We start from the raw sequence: 21,575 nt of genomic DNA, 5'->3' as shown, positions 1-21,575 counted from the left end.
CATCGAAGTTGTCATGGGACATGTTGCAAGTCAATAAAACGTTCCTTGTCTGAAACGGGATAGGGAACGCCACCTGGCACCCACTTACCTTCGGCCAGCCACTGCTCCCGCCCGCAGTCGTCTGCGACTCTGCGCCCGATCATCTGCCATGCCTTTCCTGCCTGTTGGTCCCGCCCAATCCCGTTTCCGCCTCCCGTGACCAATCTGCATGGCGCCTGTCCCTGGTTTCCCATCAATGGCTAGCCGCCAATCCCCCCGGCCCCCGTCTCCTCCCGCCTCGCCTCTAACCTCTCTTCTTTCTTCTTCCTTCTCTTCTTCCTTCTTCCTTCTTCCTTCTCTTCACTCTCCCTTCTCTTCTTCCTTCTTCCTTGGGCCTTTTCCCTTCTCTTTCTTCTTCTCCTCTTCTCTTGAGTCTTCTTTCTTCTTCAAGTTCCAAGTTCTCCATTCTTCTCCTCTTCTCTTATTTATTCTCCCTTCTCTCCTTTTTCCTTCTCTCTTGGCTCTTGAGTCTTGACTCCTGAGCCTTCTCCCTTCTCTCGAGACTCGAGTTCTCACTTCTCTCGACCCATTTTTATTTCAATTTTCAGCCTGAAATGGCTTCATCTTCCCGCCCCGCTCGTCAGGCTAGTGGTCGAGGAAGAAGGTCCGATGATTGGTCATGGTGGAAAGAAGTAAATGCTGACCGCGCATTGAGTGGTGGAGGATCTCGACCATGGACTTGCAAGCTTTGCCCATACAAGAGAACTGGTGGAGTAAACAAGATAATCCATTGAGCCGAGCATTTGTATTTCGAATTTTCATTGATTTTAATTTTTCAAAGTCACTTAAATATTAGAATATGGAATACCAATTGCCACTTGTTCCGTTTTATGCATAATCAAGTCTGAGCTCATCTCCTACATGAGCCAAATTCAGAGGTACAGTTTTGTCCAAATGTGGCCTTGGACAAGCAAAGGAAGCTTCGTGACCGTATAGTAGGTCAACAAGATTATCTTGCATCTAGACCACAAGATGTTGCAGTTAACCCTGCAACATTTGTGACACCATCCCCATCAGATATATCTAGAGCAGGGTCAGTATCAGGAAGTGCTACCCCACACCTACTGCAGGCATTGCATCGGCCATGGCATCAACAGCGCCACATGTTGCACGTAGACAGAGCACACTTGATGCTAGTTGGGATCCCAAGAAGAAAGAAGAGGTGGATACATCAGTGGCACGTTTTTTTTATCATGACCACATTCAATTTCGAGCAGCCAAGTCAGAGTATTTTAAATTGATGTGCAAGAAGATTGGTGAGTATGGCACTTCGTATGTACCTCCATCATCAAAGACCTTACGCACCACTTTGCTCAACAAGGAAAAGCACCTTGTTGAGCAAGCAGCAGTGACTAGAAAAAGAGCCTATGGGCTGAAAATGAAGTTTCTTTGATTGCTGATGGTTGGAGTGATACACGCAAGCGATCCATTCATGGTATGGTTGCTTATTCTTGTAGGAAAATGTATTTCATATCTTCACATGATGCATCGGGGACAGGAAAGTCAGCAGATATACTTGCAGCAGAGTGGGTTACAGGTATTGAGCTTATTGGCCCAGAGCATGTTGTGGGATTTGTTGCAAATGGAGAGCTCGCAAATAGGGCAGTAGGTGCTATTATCCAGGGATATTATCCACATATCACAGTTTTATTTTGTATGGCTCATTGCTTGAACAACCTACTAAAGGATATTGTTAGTCTGTCATGGATTGCACCTGTCATAGAGGAAGCAGCTTAGCTTTGTTTGAATCACCAGTTTCTTCACCATCACTTCTCTTTGCGGTCAAAGAATACACTTTTAAAATACTCTGATATCAGATTTACCTTTAACTTCTTGATGCTAGGCAGATTAAGAGAATGCAATGGTGCCTTGAGGCAGTTATTTCTTAGTGATGAGTTCACCTCATCAACATTGGCAAATACTCCTACAGGTATCTTATGCTTGGAGAAAGCAAACAACTCCACTTTTTGGGATGATGTAAAGCGGATAGATGCTATGGTATCACCTATTGTGTATTTATTGAGGATTATGGATGTTATGCAACCTTGCATTGGCAAGGTATATGAGGCTATGGATAGGCTGAATGAAAAGTTGCACGAGTTGGCACCAAATGATGAGGCGTATGAGGAGATACGCCATTTAGTTATCATGAGGTGAAACTCCTATAGCTCACCCATACATGCAGCTGCATTTGTTATGGATCTTGAGTTCTAGGGCAAGGGTCAGGAGAATGACACTGAGGTTATGGATGCATGGAGACTTATATTGTCTCATCTAGTGCCTGATCATGGCACTAGACGAAAGATCAATGATCAGCTTTCATGTTATAGGACCTTTCAGGGTTCTTTTGGTTGTTGTGGGGATGCACAAGAGGATCGCTGTAAGATTAGGGCAGCTTTGTGGTGGGAGGACTATGGTTCGGATGGTCTTGAGTTGCAGCAACCAGGCATTAGTATTTTGAGTCAGTCAGTTAGCTCCTCTTGTTTGGAGCAATTGTGGAGTACATACTCTCATATAGGAACCGTCTTGGTGTGGAGAGGGCAAACAATCTAGTATTCATTAGTGCTAATTTGAGGATATTATGTAACAGTATGACAACAAAGCCCGACCCATTCACAGAGTGGGAGATGCAGCAAGAAGAGGAGACACATGCTGATGTTGAGGGAGATGCAACAATTCATGGCACACATGATGATGAGGCTAGCACTTCAGGAGTAGCTAGAGCAGCCTCAGATCATGATGATGATCTTTGATTTAGTTTACTTATCATGAGTCTCATGATACATGACACATGTACATTGTATATGATATTATGATCATTGATGACAGTGTAACACTTGGGCTGTTGTGCCATGCCGATATTATATTTGTACTTGCAGTCTTGCAGTTGCCCTTTGGCCTATTTTGGTATGCCGCATTTTGCTTCAGTCTAGAGATTAGACTTTATATTTGTAGTCTCTTTTGGGGCAATGAGTATGTTCTTTCAAAGATTAGACTTCATATTTGTAATCTTTTAAGTTTTTTAGCAATGGGACCATAGGCATGTTCTTTCAACTTAGACTTTAAAGTTTAGTTCATTGTTCATTGTTTTATCATTTATGGCTATGTATTATGCATTTTATAATTGAATAGCTTACCTCTTGAGCCTTGTAAGTTGCAATTCGATTTCTAATCAGTAGTTTTAGAATGATGCATGATATCTTAAAATTAAAACTTAAAATGATTTGTCCTTGTGGATTATATACCTTGATTTTAACACTCCAGAGTCCACATGGATTATGAGTGAAATATTAATTTTTTTTCATGAATTTTAATTTTTTTAATGTTGTTCCCATTCCACCGTCCCCGTTCCCTAGGTTTGGCGTCCCTGTCACCATCCCCATCCCCGTTCCCCGTTCCCTAGGTTTGGCGTCCCTGTCACCATCCCCATCCCCGTTCCCCGTTCCCCATTTCACGTTTCTATGATGTTACCTTACATGTGGAACACTAGGATTCCAAGGTGGATCTTCTTATTCTTCTTCTTCTTCTTCTTCTTCTTCTTCTCTCTCTCTCTCTCTCTCTCTCTCTCTCTCTCTCTCTCTCTCTCTCTCCCACTTCTATTTGGGCCTACAAGGGGCTATTGAGAAACCCAATCATTCATTACATTTCTTCTACTTCATTCCTTTTGGTTTCGCACTCACAACCCCCAAAAGGGCTAGGCGCCCACTTACTAGGGTGCCACTCCAGACATTTTGTGCCTATAAATACGGCACTAACTCCCCCCATTTGACATCCCTCACATTCATTCATTCTGACACACTCAATCATTCCCTCCCACTTTCTCCTCTCCCCACTTCCATTGACACCCCCCCAAGGAGGACATTACAATTCATGGTTCGAGGTCCCTTTGCTACCGAGGGCACTGTCTACACTTCCTAGGCTGCATTTTGGGGGCAGATCAGGTCGCCCAGCTGCCCATGCTTCCCAAATATGCTCGCAACCGTCCTCTTCAAGCTAGCAACTGCAATTTTCCGCCAAAAGACTGGGTTGTTGCAGACTGTTTTTCTGTGTTTTTTGCAGTGCAGCCACTCTCAGCAACCATCTCTGCTCTCACAGGCAGTCAACATCCTCTCAAGGCTGCATTTTGCAGCTGGGAGGACCTTTACATCTGTGTTCTGCCCTAATGCAGGCCGCCCTGCTGATTCTCTCAACCCAAGAGCTCTTGGTTGCTGGCCATCATCTTCTCCTCAACTTCGACGGCCCTTGAGGACTATGTTTCAATCCCTCTACAGCTGGCTGTCCCTTCCTTCATCATTCAGCATTACCTTCAATAGCCTACAACTTGGAGGACTGCATTTTCACTCCCTTCATAGTGCACGTTTCCTTCAAATACTGCCACCTGATCAGCCAGGACAAAGCAAACATCTTTGAGCTTCAGCTCCATTGTATCAACTTGATTCATTCAGCATGATTCGGTGATTCAGCATTCATCACCTTCTTCACTCTTCTTCTTCTGAGTTTCTGAGGTTTTTCTTCTCTCAGTGTTTGCCATACACACTTTGTGTTTCTCCCCGCAAATCCTATTGTCTCTCTAATATGGTATGAGTGCATATTGTCCCCTCACTTTTCTTGACACGGCATTAGAGCATACCTTTTCCTTGACATGCAGTTGAGCAGTACATGTGGCTCAAAAACACCACCCATAGGAAGCAATATAACAAGTCGTCGCCAACAAGACTAAGAACATCTAATACAACAGCTTACACCAGCTGGAACCGATCACTACTACACACTATTGAGCGGCTATGATATCAGGTTCCACATACTCCCCATACCGTACTAGAATCTGGATCAATTAAGGAAAGAACCAACTTGAGCCAGCTGATTTTCACCCAGCCCTTGCGGAGAAGAGTTCCAAGGCTAACAGCATCCTCTCCAACATCCCAATATCGTGCCCTATGTAGAGGGTTATGTCCATCAGGTCAGTATCAGTCTCACTGGCAGCCTTATGACCCCTCAGCTGATGGCTCTACAGTGCAAGAAATAGGATCTCACCACTGCAAGAGAGTTTCACTATCTTTTCAATTAAAGTTTAAAGGGACATACAACAAAGCTCAAAGAGCAAGATCATGGGCTTGTTGTTGAGAGTCATCTCCTACGCCATGTCAGCAGCGCCGTGTGGTAGTCTGCCATGTGGCAACAGTCGGCTGTATAGCCAACCTGGTTATTTCGGGTCATTTTTGAGGCATTCTTTTCAACCTTAGGCTGAGTTTCCAACAGTCTTCCACACTTGTATTTGACAGATTTCAGCCTGCTGGTGACGGAGTCTGCACTCCGGGCTGACGGAGATTGAGGTCCTCGTGGTGGAGACATGCGCACATATTTCCTTTGCACCTGTGTATAATTCTGCATCCTTATACAGCATTCTTCACTACAGATTTTCTACGTTTCATTGACTCTTTCTCTCTCTCTCTCTCTTCTCTCTCTGTTCACTCTTTGTCACAATCATTTGCTTCCGCATTGCTTCACTCTAACATGGTATCAGAGCATTGAAGGATTGACCTAGGGTGGGAACTATCTAAAGAGGAGTTCTCAGCGCGACACAATGCTGCATTTTCAGTGTTCAAGTGCAAGCAAGTGGGCTGCGCATCAGAACAAGGCTGAGGCGAGCATGGGCGTGCAAGAAAAGAGAAGATTTGCTGAAGTTGCTGCTGTTTCTTGCTGTTAGAGAAGGAAGAAGGCTGCGTTTTTGGCCTTCAAGTGCAGATTTACCTTTTCATCGCCTCCGGCACTGAAGAAGGTTCGGGACGCAAAGACAAGAGCTCTAGCAAGCTGCATTTTCACAGTCAGAGGGGGTTTCTTTTGCGTTTGGGCAAGCATTGCAGGTGAAGATGGCTACAAAGATTGACGTGGAGTTCCAAGCGATCACCGACCGGAAGGTGCCTGTCTTATCGACTCTTCCATCAGATCAAAAGCTTGATGACGACAATTACCACATCTGGCGTGTGATGATGTTGGCCATATTGGAGTTTTACGATTTGGCAGAGCTTGTGATGAAGGAGATAAACCAGCCCTCGGTGAGAGATGAGTCCAAACTCTCTTCAAATGCTCATGCGGAGTTGACCAAGGCCCAGTCTCATTGGGACAAGCTGAATGCCACGATTTATTCTTTTCTTTTTCTGTATTTTACAACAGCCGTGATAATCCATATAGAGCACTTAACGGTGGCTCGAGAGATAACGCAAAAGGGCCACAAACCCTAAACACAAAATGCGAACCCTAACCCTCACCCGAATTCTTAGTCTATATAAGGGTAAGAGGTCTCGGTTGTATTTACCCTTTTGGCACATCCATGTTGCGGAAGCTCTATCAGTGTGACTACTCAAGCTTTCTATTCTATCTTTCAATCCTATCATCTTGCTTCCATTGCGTTGAGAATGGCTGAAAGGGAGAGAGTGAAAGGTGTGTTGAGTGAGGGACTGAGGGAAGGTGAAGTTCTTCGTCGTCTTCTTGCTTTTCTCTTCTTCTCTACTAGCTCGTCAACTCATTGGTGTGCTTGGTGGTGGATGCAAAGGAGCGACAGCATTGAATCATGTTGATCATGGTCGTGGAACCATCTTTGAGCCTTCGAAAAGTAAGTTAGGTGAGTTCGCTACAACTCAAAGCTACTCTTGTGTTCTTGCTTTCTTGGGATGAAGAGAAGGATGCTTGGTTAGTTAGAGTGGAGTGTTGAGAGACAAGGTGAGAGATTGTCACCAAAGTGAGTTGCAGCTTCTAAAACAATAGAAGTCCATCCAAAGTCCCAATTGTTGGTGCGTTTGGCTCAACATTTTGGTTCCGTGCAAATTATATTTATCGCCCGCAGTTGTATTTGTCGCACTCGCAAGTGTTGTATGGGTTGCGCACATGTATTTGTGGTTAGATTAACATAGGCTTGGCCTATTTAGGCTAAGGTTGGAGCATGCAATGATGTTTGACTAGCCTAGAGCCCACTAAGTGGGTAGGACGCCCAAGAGAGGGTGCAAACCCTAATTTACAGTTGTGAAAACCCTAAACGCAAAACGCAAACCCTAACCCTAACCCTAACCCTTATTCTTGGTTTATATAAGGGTGGGAGGTCTCAATTGTATTTACCCTTTTGGTACATCCATGTTGCGGAAGCTCTATTGGCATGACTACTCAAGCTTTCTATTCTATCTTTCCATTCTATCATCTTGCTTCCATTGCGCTGAGAGTGACTGAGTGGGAGAGAGTGAGAGGTGTGTCGAGTGAGGGACTGAGGGAAGGTAAAGCTCTTTGTCTTCTTCTTGCTTTTCTCTTCTTCTCTACTAGCTCATTAACTCGTTGGTGTGCTTGGTGGTAGATGCGAAGGAGCAATGGCATTGAATCGTGTTGGTCGTGGTCATGGAACCATCTTCGAGCCTTCGAAAAGTAAGTTAGGTGAGTTCGCTACAACTCGAAGCTAGTCTTGTGTTCTTGCTTTCTTGGGTTGGAGAGAAGAATGCTTGGTTAGTTAAAGTGGAGTGTTGAGAGACAAGGTGAGAGATTGTCACCGAAGTGAGTTGCAACTTCTAAAACAATAGAAGTCCGTCCAAAGTCTCGACTATTGGTGTGTTTGGCTCAACATTTTGGTTCTGTGCAGATTGTATTTATCACCCACAATTGTATTCGTCGCACCCGCAAGTGTTGTGTGGGTTGCACACATGTATTTGTGGTTAGATTAGCATAGGCTCAGTCTATTTAGGCTAAGGTTGAAGCACGCAATGATGTTTGATCAGCCAGAGCCCACTAAGTTGATAGGACACCCAAGAGAGGGTGCAAACCCTAATTTACAGTTGTGGAAACCCTAAACGTAAAACATAAAAGATGCACAAACCCTAAACGTAAAAGGGGCGCAAACCCTAAATGCAAAACGCAAACCCTAACCTTAATCCTAACCCTAATTCTTGGTCTATATAAGAGTGGGAGGTCTCAGTTGTATTTACCCTTTGGCACATCCATGCTGTAGAAGCTCTATCAGTGTGACTACTCAAGCTTTCTATTCTATCTTTCCATTCTATCATTGTGCTTCCATTGTGTTGAGAGTGACTGAGAGGGAGAGAGTGAGAGGTGTGTTGAGGGAGGGACTGAGGAAAGGTGAAGCTCTTCGTTGTCTTCTTGTTTTTCTCTTCTTCTCTACTAGCTTGTTAACTCATTGATGTACTTGGTGGTGGATGCGAAGGAGCGACGGCATCCAATCGTATTGATCATGGTCATGGAACCATCTTCAAGCCTTGGAGTCATCAAATGCAAGAAGGTAAGTTAGGTGAGTTCACTACAACTCGACGAAGCTAGTCTTGTGTTCTTGCTTTCTTGGGTTGGAGAGAAGGATGCTTGGTTAGTTAGAGTGAAGTGTTGAGAGACAAGGTGAGAGATTGTCGCTAAAGTGAGTTGCAGCTTCTGAAACAATAGAAGTCCGTCCAAAGTCCCGACTCTTGGTGCGTTTGCCTCAACGTTTTGGTTCCATTGCCAGGATCTAGAACGATGCAACTGCCGAGGTTCTCACACTCCCACCGTGTGGCAAAATAGGAGGCTTATACATGGGCGTGGATGGGATCGATGGGGTACCGATCGTCCGCATTTGTGGCTAGCATTCTAAAACCCGTGCAGCTAGGTTAGGAAGACTGAATCAGAAGGAAGCAGTTTGTTGAATTTAGATTGGTATAGGATAGAGTAGAAGAAAAACATAGAAATACAGACTCAAAAACACAAAACTCAAAACTCAAACACAAAACACAAAACACAAACTCAAACCCTTCCAACTTGAACAACCCGTGTGGCAACATTGCAAATGATGGTTTATTTTGCTTGCCCTTGTGATTGGTTGTATATGTATTCATGATTGACAACTAACAAAATGCATAGCTCACTCTTGTTCACAAGCACTCGCACATATAGATCACTCGCACCACTCTCACTCAAACCAGCTCTCTCACTCACACCGCTTCCTTCACACCACTCACTTGACCCCCCTCATTTGTACCACCTCACTCATTCGAATCACCTCACTTGCACCACCTCAACCCTAGCCACTCAGTCGTACCACTCTCACTCGAACCACCTCTCTCACTTGCGCCACTTCCTTCACACGGTACACCACTCACTCGACCCCCCTCATTCACACCACCTGACTCATTCGAACCACCTCACTTGCAACACTCTTACTCGAGCCACATCTCTCACTCACGCCACTTCCTTCACACCACTCACTCAACCCACCTCATTCACACCACCTCACTCACACCACCTCACTTACACCACTCTCACCCGAACCACTTCTCTCACGCTCACACCACTTTCTTCCCACCACTCACTCAACCCACCTCATACGCACCATCTCACTCACTTGAACCATCTCACTCGCACCGCTTCCTTCACACCACTCCAAACCATCTCACTCGCACAACTTCCTTCACACCACTCACTCAACCCACCTCATTTGCACCACCTCACTCACTCAAACCATCTCACTCACACCACCTCAACCCTAGCAACTCCCTCGCACCACCTCTCTCACACTTGCACCACTTCCTTCCCACCACTCACTCACACCACTTCCTTCACACCACTCCAAGCAACTTCGTATAGTTAATACACTTTAAGCTGACCCAACTTACTGTAAGACCACTTCACTGCACTCTATCATCCTAGCTCGAAATCTCGCCTTGCCACAAAAGTTGATATATCACCCATTGCTTGACAAGATTCTAATCGAAGAGGAAGTACACATTGCCAATCGCTTTGCAAGACCCTCTTTGCTTGATAATTTGATTACCTACATTTGTGGACTGGTTACCAAATCACCTAACTTGGATGCTTTCGCCGAATTGGAGTACAACCCGAATTTCTATAACTGGTGGATCCCAAAAATTGTAGATTACTAACTCTTTTTCCTTTTTAGTCTTAGTTTCTTTGCATATATTTTTCTTTATCTCAATTTGTTACACTAACAAGAGAAAAGTCCCTTTGACTTTAGAAACGACACTACATCTTATGCGAGGAAAAAAAAATAAAAACAAGAGGTACAAGCTCAAACCCTTTCAATCCTTGTGTGATGGTGAAGTTCAAAGAAGAAAAAAAGTTGTTCATAATTCTTTCTATCTTTTTTCCTTGAATCCACTATATGGTACTCTCAAAGTTTCACCAAGTGAATGCAGGAAAACAATAGGTGACAAAGTAATGCAATGAACCTCAAGGATTGAAGACATTATCATCAGCAATAGAAGCTTCCTATGAATATCCTATGTTGCAACAACATTAACGACTTGAAGCTAACACTAGCATCAAAACCTTCCTAAAGATCTCAAGCTCGAGAGGCATCACGTCAAGACATCAAAGGCCAATCAAGAAAACGAGTTTATCTTGGCGCCTCACTGAAGAAACACAGAACTTAAAGAACTCAACAATGAGGTTCCCATTTCTTCAATGACAACATACCTTGACTACAGCATCTAATGGTCATCTACTTCCTTAAGAGCCGTTGCAAATTGCTTCATCAATGAGCATACCAGTCTTCATTGCCAAGTTCAAGTGCTTCTTCAACAACAACTTCATCGACAATGTGGCAATGTGCTTCAATGTCCAAGCTCAATATTCAAATCTTCATTGTACGCACCTCACTGTACCAATCATCTTATGCGCCAAGTTTTATTCTTTGCAGTCAGCCTTTTTGTTGGGAATAAAGGGCCATCGTACCTTTTATATGTGCACAGGTGTGAACACACCCTTAGCACATTTGTACTTTCATATATATCTATCTAAAACCTAAAGAGGTATACTAGTCTTTTGTACCGAACATCAAAGGTGTCGTGCTCACTCTCCTTTCTACTGCTCTCTACTCTCTGTGAGTGTTATCCGTCACGTTCACTCTCAGCTCCATCAGGCTCCATCAAACTCGTATTAGAGCACAAGTGTTGAATGCTCTAGCAGTCATGCAGGAGTTGGACGTTCAGTAGGCACAGTCGGAGGTACAACGGGCTGCAAAACGTGTGGCGCCAAGCATCACGTTGACGAATGTCTGCAAGTCACGCAATGACTAGGCAATTGCAGGCGAACAGTTTAGACAACTACTGGTCTTGGCGTGACTGGCCTACAAAAGGAGACGGCTGCTGGATTTGCAGAAGGCGACGACAGCAGAAGACCACATGTGTAGGGAGTGACCAGGCGTGTTGGTCACAGGCAAGCGAGGACCTGCAGGCGACCACGGGCCTAGTGACGGGCAGACGATGCTATTACATGAACGGCGACAGACAGGCGCTGCGTGAGGCTCCAGCACATGGCGAGGAGACAGGTCCAGCGCGTGGCGGCCGCCAGCTGCACAGTCGCGACCTAGGTCAATGGGTCAACAGACCCCCCCCCCCCCCCCTGTCATATTCTTTTTTCAAAAATCGGTTTTTTCTTAAAATCCCTTTTGCCCCCTTTTCCTTTGACAGGCGTTTGTGCATGTAAGCACACTTCAGAATTTTCGATAGATTTGTGCCAAAAATTTAAAGATTTGTCCAAATTTGATGCAAGCAAGACACAATAATGATATTTATCTCAAAAATTGCAAGAATTTGTGACATTTTGCCGCCAACATTTGGGCCTTTTCATGTAGATGCAAAAATTGGGTAGAAATTTACCCAATTTCTTGACCTTGATGCACATTGGACCCCGTGCAATTTGGGGCTTTTGCTGTTTGGGCGAAATTTGTGTACCATTTGGTCATTTTATGTACATGCGGGTTTAATTTCATGCAATTTGGACATCTAGCACTTGGAAAATTTGGGGGTTTTGCTGAAATTGCTCTATTTTGGTAAAATTGGGCTATTCTATGCATGTCAGACACAGTGCAGATGTATCGTTGATACTTTGAGCACAAAAATTTTGGGGCTTTTGACCATGCGTATCAAATTTTGTGCCCGTGGGTGCATGTACAACAGAAATTGCAGCTAAAATTTGAGACTTCTCATGTAATGTGTTGTATTTGCCCTTGGAACAACTGTAATCAGTTGTGGAGTGCTGTAGCACAAGGTTTAGTGCTTCTGAAATTTCTACTTTTACCCAGTTATTTATTGCTGGTTGGTACTTATTTGTACCTTGGTCACTTATATGACAGTTTGGGCCTGCATTTGTTGAATTTTTTTGTCACATTTGGACTGAAAGTCATGGCTGGCAGCAGTGACAGCACTCATCTCATACACATTAAGAAGCTTGAAGAAGCACATAACTTTGCAGTCTGGCAAAAACAATGCTATAATATCTTGTTACAGAAGAAGCAGACAAAGCCAATTAAGACCAAAGCAACAAAGCCTGCAAATATGGAATAGGATTACTAGGATGAGTTAAATGAGCTTGCACGCTCAACCATCGAGCTATCGATTTCTGAAGCCTTGTTGTTTAACATTGAAGGTTTGGATTCTGGCTATGCTATTTGGACTTGACTTGAAGAACTGTATGCCCAAAAGAGTGCTACAAGCAAAGTTTACTGGCTGAAAAAGCTTATGGATTTTCCTATGAAAGAGGGTACAGCAATGTCTACTCACTTGAGTGAGTTTAACTCCATTTTCAGCCAGCTGATTGCCTTGAAGTTCATGATTGATGAAGCATTTAAGGCTACGTTCTTGCTTTGCACTCTGCCAGAGAGTTGGAATACATTCAGGATTGCTATGAGCAATTCTAATGCGATCCTTCTGTATGCTGATGTAGAGAGTGCTCTACTCATGGAAGAAATGAATCGGCAGAACAATGCATCCAGTAAGTCTTCCAGTGCTTTGCATACTAGGGGCAGATCACAGCACAAAGGCAAATCTGATAGCAAGGGACGTAGTAAATCACGTGGTAAAGATGTTGAATGCCATCATTGTGGCAAGAAGGGTCACTTTAAATGTAACTACTACAAATGGAAGAAAGAGAAAGGAAAGGGCAAGAAGACAGATGATAGCAAGGAAGAGAAGAAAGAGAGTCAGCCTAACAAAAGCAGTGTCAAAATTGAAGAGGTGAATGTAGTCACTCATGACATTGACAGTGGGAATGACGTACTCTTTGTCTCTTCACACTTTAGTACACATGTTTTACTTGCAAATACGGATGATGACATGCACACTTGGTTTCTAGATTCAGGTGCTTCCTTTCATGTCACCTCTCATCGTGAGTGGTTTTCTGACTATACAGGGGGTTGACATGGTGTTGTCCATCTTGGGAACAACTATGCATGTGACATTGCAGGTATTGGCAGTGTGCACTTGCAATTTCAGCATGGTACTGTCTTCACACTTCAGCATGTATGGTATATACCTCAGCTCAAGAAGAGCTTGATTAGCACAAGGCAGCTAGATAACGATGGATTTCATACCATCTTTGGTGATGGGAAATGGAAGATCTATAAGGGATCTAGAGTGATTGCTAGAGGTTGTAAAAGTAATACCTTGTATCCTCTCCATGTATCTAGTGTGCATAACCATGTTGTTGCGGTGACCGAGCAGCCAAGTGTTTCTTTGTGGCATGGCCGGTTGGGACACATGAGTCAAACTGGAATGAAAGTGCTTTTTCGTTTGGGTTACTTGTCTTATCTTCGTTATGCTGATTTTAAGCATTGCGATCATTGTGTTTATGGTAAACATGCATAGATATCTCATAAGAAGAAGTCTCTTTCGCTGAAATCTTCTCCTCTAGACTTAGTATATTCCGATATATATCAGATACCAAGGTTATCTTTAGGGAAATTTGTCGATGATGCTACACAGAAGGTATGGGTTTATCCTATTCGTCGCAAGGACAAAGTGCTTGACAAGTTTCAAAAATTCTTGGCATTGGTTGAGAATCAAACTGATAAGATACTTAAGTATCTTCGCTCGGACAATGGTGGGGAATATATGTATCCAAGGCCTTTCACACATTTTGTGACAGCAAAGGGATAAAGAGGGAGCTCACTGCCCCTCTCATAATCTGCCCCAAAATGGTGTTGCAGAGCGTATGAATCAGACCATTCAAAACAAGGTCCGTACAATGTTGTCACATGCTGCTTTACCTCATGGTTTTTGGGCAGAGGCTGTTAGGACAGCCGTACACTTGATTAATCGATCACCAAACAAGTCTTTTAGGGGGAGGGGGGGTTCCCCAAGAAGCGTGGTCGGGCAAGCCACCTTCGTATGCACACTTAAAAGTATTTGGCTGCAAAGCATTTGTGCACATACGTAAGGAAGAACGCAACAAACTTGAGCCAAAGTCCTGTAAATGTATTTTCCTAGGATATGGTGATGAATGTAAAATGGGGTATAGATTATGGGATCCCGAGAAAAGAAAAGTAGTACGCAACAACCATGTTATCTTCCACGAAGATCCCATGCACAAACAGCCCGAAAGAACAGAGGAAGTCTGTAGGGTTGTATTCCGGGAAGAAATACCTTTTGGGCAGCAAAATGTGCCCGCTGTACAGCAGCAAATACCTGCTGTAAATGAACCTGCAAATGCAGAAAATAATGCTGGAAATGATCAGCCAGTCATTGCCCATAATGATGAGCCACTGGATGTGCAAGAACAACCAAGACAGCAAGTTGTTAATGCTGATTTGCAGGCTGAAATGCCAGGACAGCAAGCTGCAAATGGAAATTTGCAGGCTCAACAGCCAGTAAACAATGATCATTGGGTTAGGAGATCATCTAGGGCATAAGACAACCAGATAGATTCATTCCTGGTGCAAACAATGTGGCTAATTATGTCATGTTGATAGACTGTGGTGAACCGTTTTTCTTCAAGGAAGCAATGGATAGACTGGATAGCAAGAAATGGTATAAGCCATGTTGTCAAAGATGGAATCTCTTGAGAAAAATGGCACTTGGGACTTGGTGCAGTTGCCTCAAGGGCAGAAAACCCTTCCATGCAAATGGGTTTACAAGATAAAGGTCACTTCTGGTTCCTTGCCAAAGTACAAAGCAAGATTGGTTGAGAAGGGGTACAAACAGGAACATGGAGTTGACTTTGATGAGATCTTCTCTCCTGTAGTCAAGATGACTACATTGAGAACCATTTTGGGCTTGGTTGCACCTGAGAATATGGAGCTCATACGGATGGATGTAAAGACTGCATTCTTACATAGTGATCTGCATGAAGACATATATATGCACCAACCTAAAGGGTTTGTGGAAAAGGGAATGAGAAGATGGTATGTAAACTCAAAAGGAGTTTGTATGGGCTGAAACAAGCACCAAGAGAGTGGTATCATAAGTTTAATACATTTATGCAGTCTCAAGGTTTTCATAGAAGGCAAGTGGATCACTGCTTGTACACCAAGAAGGCAGCAAATAGCAGCCTAATTATCTAGGTTTTGTATGTAGATGACATGCTGATTGCTGGCAGGGATACTCATGTCTTGAACTCATTGAAGCAAAGTCTTCATGGCAGCTTTGACATGAAGGATCTTGGTGATGCAAATTACATTCTTGGCATGCAAATACTCAGAGATAGATCGACAGGCTTGCTCTATCTATCTCGCAGGAGTATATCTCCAAGGTTTTGCAGCGTTTCAATATGGAGGGGGGGAAACAATTGGGGTTCCATTGCCTCCATATGTGAAACTCAGTGCAGAGGACAGCCCTACATCGGATGATGAGAAGGCTGAAATGGCCAAGATACAATATGCTTTAGCTGTTGCCTTTGTAGTGGGAGTGGTTAGCAGATACATGGCAAACCCTAGTAAAAAGCATTGGGAAGCAGTGAAAGGTATAATGAGACACCTCAAAGGCACAAAGGATTTGTGCATCTGCTTTGGAAAGCAAAAGGCATCTACCATTGGCTTTACGGATGCAGACTATGCTAGTCATGCAGACTATAGAAAGTCCACTTCTCGATATGTGTTTACCTTCACAGGAGGAGCAATCTCTTGGATCTCCAAGCTACAAAAGTGTGTTGCATTGTCTACTACAGAGGCAGAGTATGTGGCTGCCATTGAGGCATACAAGGAGGCTTTATGGCTTTCACGTCTGGTGGGAGAGCTTGGCATTACAATGTTACCTATTCTCCATTGTGATAGTCAGAGTGCTATCATGCTAGCACAGAATCTCGTCTTTCATGCAAAGACGAAGCACATACAAGTAAAGTATCACTTCATTAGAGATGTACTTGACAGCAAGAGCATTGAGCTTGTCAAAGTGCATACAGATGATAATCTTGCAGATCTTCTCATGAAGGGTCTTCCAGCAGAGCGGTTTGCTCACTGCCGACAAATGATGGGAGTTGGATAGGTATATGTATTTCAACTTTGTACATACCTAGACTTAGCCAATTCTTTTCAATCTAAAACCTAAAGAGGTATACTAGTCTTTTGTACCGAACATCAAAGTTGTCGTGCTCACTCTCCTTTCTACTGCTCTCTACTCTCTCTATGTGTGTTATCCATCGCGTTTACTCTCAACTCCATCAGGCTCCATTACTTTTGATCTCATACTTCCATTTCTCCTTGTTAGGAAGCATGCCTTATTGTATATCACTATTGCTACTTGACTTACCAAAAGAAAACAAACAGATGAACAAAGAGAGAAAAGAAAAAAAAAAAGAGTGACAAAAAACGAGAGGTAAAAAAAGAAAGAAAAAAAAGAAATACGCACTCACATGCACTACACCGCACCTAGGGATCCTCAAGTTGGATGTGCCCAGTGGCTTTAGTCGGCTGGCTCTGTCTCTAACCCCCTATAGCCCTTTTCCCATTTTTCCACACATTTGCTTAGGGCACATCAAGGTCAAGACATACCTAGGGAGTCTCAACTTACCTAGGTTAGACCTGTCTTCTTGAGTCACCTGTACATTTCATCCCTTCATTTGATTTATCCAGTGTCATCAATCCTCACTTCCCGGCAAGATGGAAAAGGTTCTTCAACATAAAGCCAACCATTGAATCAGCTACGATGTGTGGTTGAGCCTGCAGAGATCCATGTTCTTCAAGAATTTATTGGATTGGACACCAGATAACTCCTTTTCCCTCAGCCACGACAATTTTTTCCATCATCATCTGTTCAAGTTCCTTTGCTTCATCAAGCATCATTATTAACAAAAGCTCCCATAGAGAAGTCTTCTAACTATGTATTAGACTATATAAGCACGTGCACTCACTTAGTATTTGCACCATAACCTATTCATGGTTTTGGGTCCTCAAGTGTGGGACAACACTTTAGGCTTGTTGTCTAAAGTTCGACCCATCTCCCAAACCAACATCATTATTTGTCTTGTGCACAATAGCACTTTCCCCCAAGGAGTGATTGCACGAGAGGTTTTACTTTGCATGTTCAAAGTTTGTGGAGGATCACGCATCATCACTGCTACATCAACATCAAATCTCCCATCTTCTATAATATCCCAATCATTTCCCATGACCATTCAAGCTATCTTCATTAGAAGGACCAACAGTCAAGTGTCTCTTCAGCAACACCCAATTCTACAAGATTTGTCACCAACAACAACATTAGTCACCATCTACCACAACATGAGCAACATCCTTTGTCCCAACCGTAGTAGAAAGAATCTTATCTTCCTCAACAGCCACAATTCTTCATCAGCTATATTCATTACTCCTCCATTATTAGACTTACTTCATCAACTATTCCCAACATTCTGCGTCTTCGGTGCAAGCTCTTACATGCTACCTACAAAGTGAGTGCCATGGGGCTGGCACTTGTCTAGGGGGAAATAATGTTAATGGTATTTTGAGAAGGCTGCAAAAAGCACAAGTATCGGCTACTATTTTGGATTATGGACATCATCATATTATCATGGATGTATTCCTTTGTGAGAGCCGGGCTCATTCTCGTGTAGATTGTATTTATCACCCGCAGTTGTATTTGTCGCACCCGCAAGTGTTGTGTGGGTTGCGCACATGTATTTGTGGTTAGATTAGCATAGGCTTAGTCTATTTAGGCTAAGGTTGAAGCATGCAATGATGTTTGACCAGCCTAGAGCCCACTAAGGGGGTAGGACGTCCAAGAGAGGGTCCAAACCCTAATTCACAATTGTGGAAACCCTAAACGCAAAACACAAAAGGGGTGCAAACCCTAACCCTAACCCTAATTCTTGGTGGTGGGAGGTCTCAGTTGTATTTACCCTTTCGGCATATCCATGTTGTGGAAGCTCTATCAATGTGACTACTCAAGCTTTCTATTCTATCTTTCCATTCTATCATCTTGCTTCCATTGTGTTGAGAGTGACTAAGAGGGAGAGAGTGAGAGATGTATTGAGCGAGGGATTGAGAGAAGGTGAAGCTCTTTGTCGTCTTCTTGCTTTTCTCTGTGAAGTGTTGAGAGACAAGGTGAGAGATTGTCACCGAAGTGAGTTGCAGCTTCTGAAACAATAGAAGTCCGTCCAAAGTCCGGACTGTTGGTATGTTTGCCTCAATAGCAGCCATGCGTCTCTTGCATTCATGGGAAGCAACATAGGGATGCGATTCCTGACAAAGCTTCGAGGCAGTCTACTTCACCTATGGAGCTTGTATCTATGGATCTTTGTGGCCCTATGAGGAACGAGTCCTTGAAAGGGAGCTCGTACTTTATGTTGATCGTAGATGACTACAACGGGACGACGTGGTCCTATTTCTTGGTGCTGAAGTTGGAGGCTTTCTCCCACTTCAAGGATTGGCTTCTCTTCAAGGAGAACCAATCATGCCAGAGATTGAAGACCTTGCGATCAAACAAGGGTGGTGAATTTTTTTCTAATGAGTTTGCTCGTTTTTATGCAGATAGAGGCATTCACCAGGAGTTTGCTAATACCAACACTCCTCAAGAGAATGGCATTTTGGAGAGGAAGAACCGAAGTGTGATTTAGATGGCATGCACCATGATGGAGCACAACAGACGCCTCAGTTTCTGTAGGCCGAGGCAGTGGCTACGGCAATCCACATCCTAAATCAATCTCCCACTTCGGCCGTTAACAAGATGACACCTTTTGAGGCTTACTTTGGGACTAAGCCTGATGTCTCTTATTTCAGGATCTTTGGGTGTGACACCTATGTGCACATCTCGAAGACCCAGTGTGATAAATTTGAAGCAGCTTCCCAACAACAGGTATTTGTTGGCTACAGTTCCCAGTCCCAAGGTTATCACTTGTATAATCCCGTGAAGCAGAATGTCTACACGAGCCGAGATGTGCGGTTCGTGGAAGTTCCGGCCACAGAGGGGAGTGAGGAGCACCCCGTACTTGGAGATCTAGGGAAGAGTTGGGCTTCCGAAACAGTTCCTTTGAAGCCCGAGCCTATTGATGGAGATTCTTCTTCAGATTCCAAGTCTTCTCTTCCACCGGCCACCCCAGTGGAATAGTGGAGATTCCACTGGCGGATGTACCTAAGTCTTCAATAGATGGAGAGCGACAAGGAGAGATCCGGCCTCCTCCCCTTTGGGCCTGTGACACCCTCCGAGATTCAGGGATCGAGGGAGTCCCTAAGGAGTGGGAACCGCTGGATGGACCACAGAGGTCACGAAGGCACCACGCACATTCTACAAAGCTTGTTTGCTCTAACTACTGTTTGATGTCCCATGTTATGCAAGATAGAGAGCCTCCATCAGTGAAGGAGCCTTTACAATCTGATCATTGGCGAAAGGCAATGGAAGCTGAGTTGGAGGCTATTGAGCAAAATAGCCCTTGGTTCCTTGTGCCTCGTCCCTCTCATAAAAAGGTAATTGGTGTCAAATGGGTCTTCAAGACCAAGTACCATAGTAATGGCTCTTTGAATAAGCACAAGACTTGCCTTGTTGCTAAAGGTTTTGCACAGCGACTAGGTGTTGACTTCCATGATACTATTGCCCCTACAGCTCGCATGGCAACTATTCGTATTGTTCTTGCCTTGGCTGGTCATAGAAGATGGCATGTTTTTCAATTGGATGTGAAGTCAGCCTTCTTGAATGGTGATTTGAAGGAGAAGATCTATGTTCAGCAACCTCTTGGCTCTGGTTCCTTAGATGGAAAGGTTTACAGGTTGAAGAAGGCCTTGTATGGCCTGAAGTAGGCTCTGCACGCTTGGAATGAGAAGATTGATTCATTTCTCCACACCAAGCTGGGATATCGGCACTCCAGGGCCAATCTGCAGCTTTATGTGCACACTTTGGTCGTGTGTTGTTTGTTTTGTATGTTGATGACTTGATTGTTACAAGTGATCATGCCCAGAAGGTCGACGAGACGAAGGCAGCCCTACATCAGAAGTTCAAGATGACAGATTTAGGACTTCTCCATTTCTTTTTAGGCCATGAGATTTATCGGTCTCAGAGGGGGATTTTCATCTCTCAACAAAGATTTGTACAAGAGCTCTTGGTGACTTTTGAGACGGAGAATTGTAGGTCCATTTCTACTCCTATGGATCCGAACTGAAAGGCCACTTCATACACAGATTCTCCTTTGGCAGATGCTACTCGCTACCGTCAGCTGATTGGATCATTGATTTGGCTCCTCAACACACGGGTTGATCTATGTTTTGTTGTAGATCTCTTAGCTAGGTTCATAAGTACCCCTCAGCAAATGCATTGGCAGACTACTCAAAGGATGATTCAGTTTTGGAGGGGGACCTCCGACCTCAGGATTTCCTATCCAGCAGGTACAAGTGCTTCTGATCTTGTTCTTGCAGGTTGAAGTGATTCAAATTGGGCTAGCGATGTGAATCAAAGGCGGTCTATTGCAGGTTATTGTTTCACCTTGGGTGCTGGGGCTATCTCTTGGAGTAGCATGAAGCAGCCCACGGTAGCCCTATCTTCGACTGAGGCAAAGTATCAAGCTACGTCTTCTACCACATGTGAGATTGTATGGCTTCAAATGTTGTTAGAGGAGAATGGTTGCCCCCAAACCCGTCCTACTATTTTGCGGTGCAACAATGAGAGTTGCATTGCCTTGGCACGAAATCTCGTATTCCATGCCCGGATGAAGCACATAGAGATCCAGTATCACTTCATCACGGAGAAGCTTCTCAATGAGACCATTGATGTGGAGTATAAGACTAAAGACAATCTTGCAGATTTGTTTACTAAGGCACTTCCCCAGGCTTTACTTCATCAACATTCCAAATCCCTCCGTCTATTGCCTTGTCCAAGATCCGAGAGGGGGTGTTGAGAGTCATCTCCTACGCCACGTTAGCAGTGCCACGTGGCTGTCTGCCATGTGGCAGCAGTCGGACTGTCCGACTGCAGTTGGCTGCATTAAATGCAACGAAACAAGTTATTTCGGTCATTTGTGAGGCATTCTTTTCAGCCCTTATAAGGCTGAGTTTCCAGCAGTCTTCCACACTTGTATCTGACAGAGTTCAGCCTGCTGGTGACAGAGACTGCACTCGGGGCCGACGGAGATTGAGGTCCTCATGGTGGAGACATACGCAGATATTTCCTCTGCACCCATGTATAATTCTACATCCTTATAGAGCATTCTTCACTGCAGATTTTCTGTGTTTCACTGTCTCTTTCTCTTTCTCTCTGTTCACTCTTCGTCACGGTCATTCGCTTCTGCGTTGCTTCACTCTGACACTTGTGAGCATCATTGCTCATCAACTGTACTGTCTTAAGTCACAAGAAGGCTGTAGA

General features: G+C 44.0%; 1 protein-coding gene across 1 annotated transcript in view; it reads right to left on the bottom strand.

The window, feature by feature from the left end:
* Positions 1-21,575, bottom strand: part of LOC148041975 (ER membrane protein complex subunit-like protein) — a 106,209-nt gene that overhangs the window by 56,987 nt on the left and 27,647 nt on the right. The gene's annotated exons all lie outside the window — the stretch shown is intronic.

This window comes from Lygodium microphyllum, chromosome 1, assembly GCF_053477565.2.
Source record: "Lygodium microphyllum isolate KBCC chromosome 1, Lygodium_microphyllum_v1.1.10, whole genome shotgun sequence".
Lineage (NCBI taxonomy): Eukaryota > Viridiplantae > Streptophyta > Polypodiopsida > Schizaeales > Lygodiaceae > Lygodium > Lygodium microphyllum.
The sequence above is the reverse complement of the archived record's forward strand: the minus strand, read 5'-3'. Positions and strand labels throughout refer to the sequence as shown.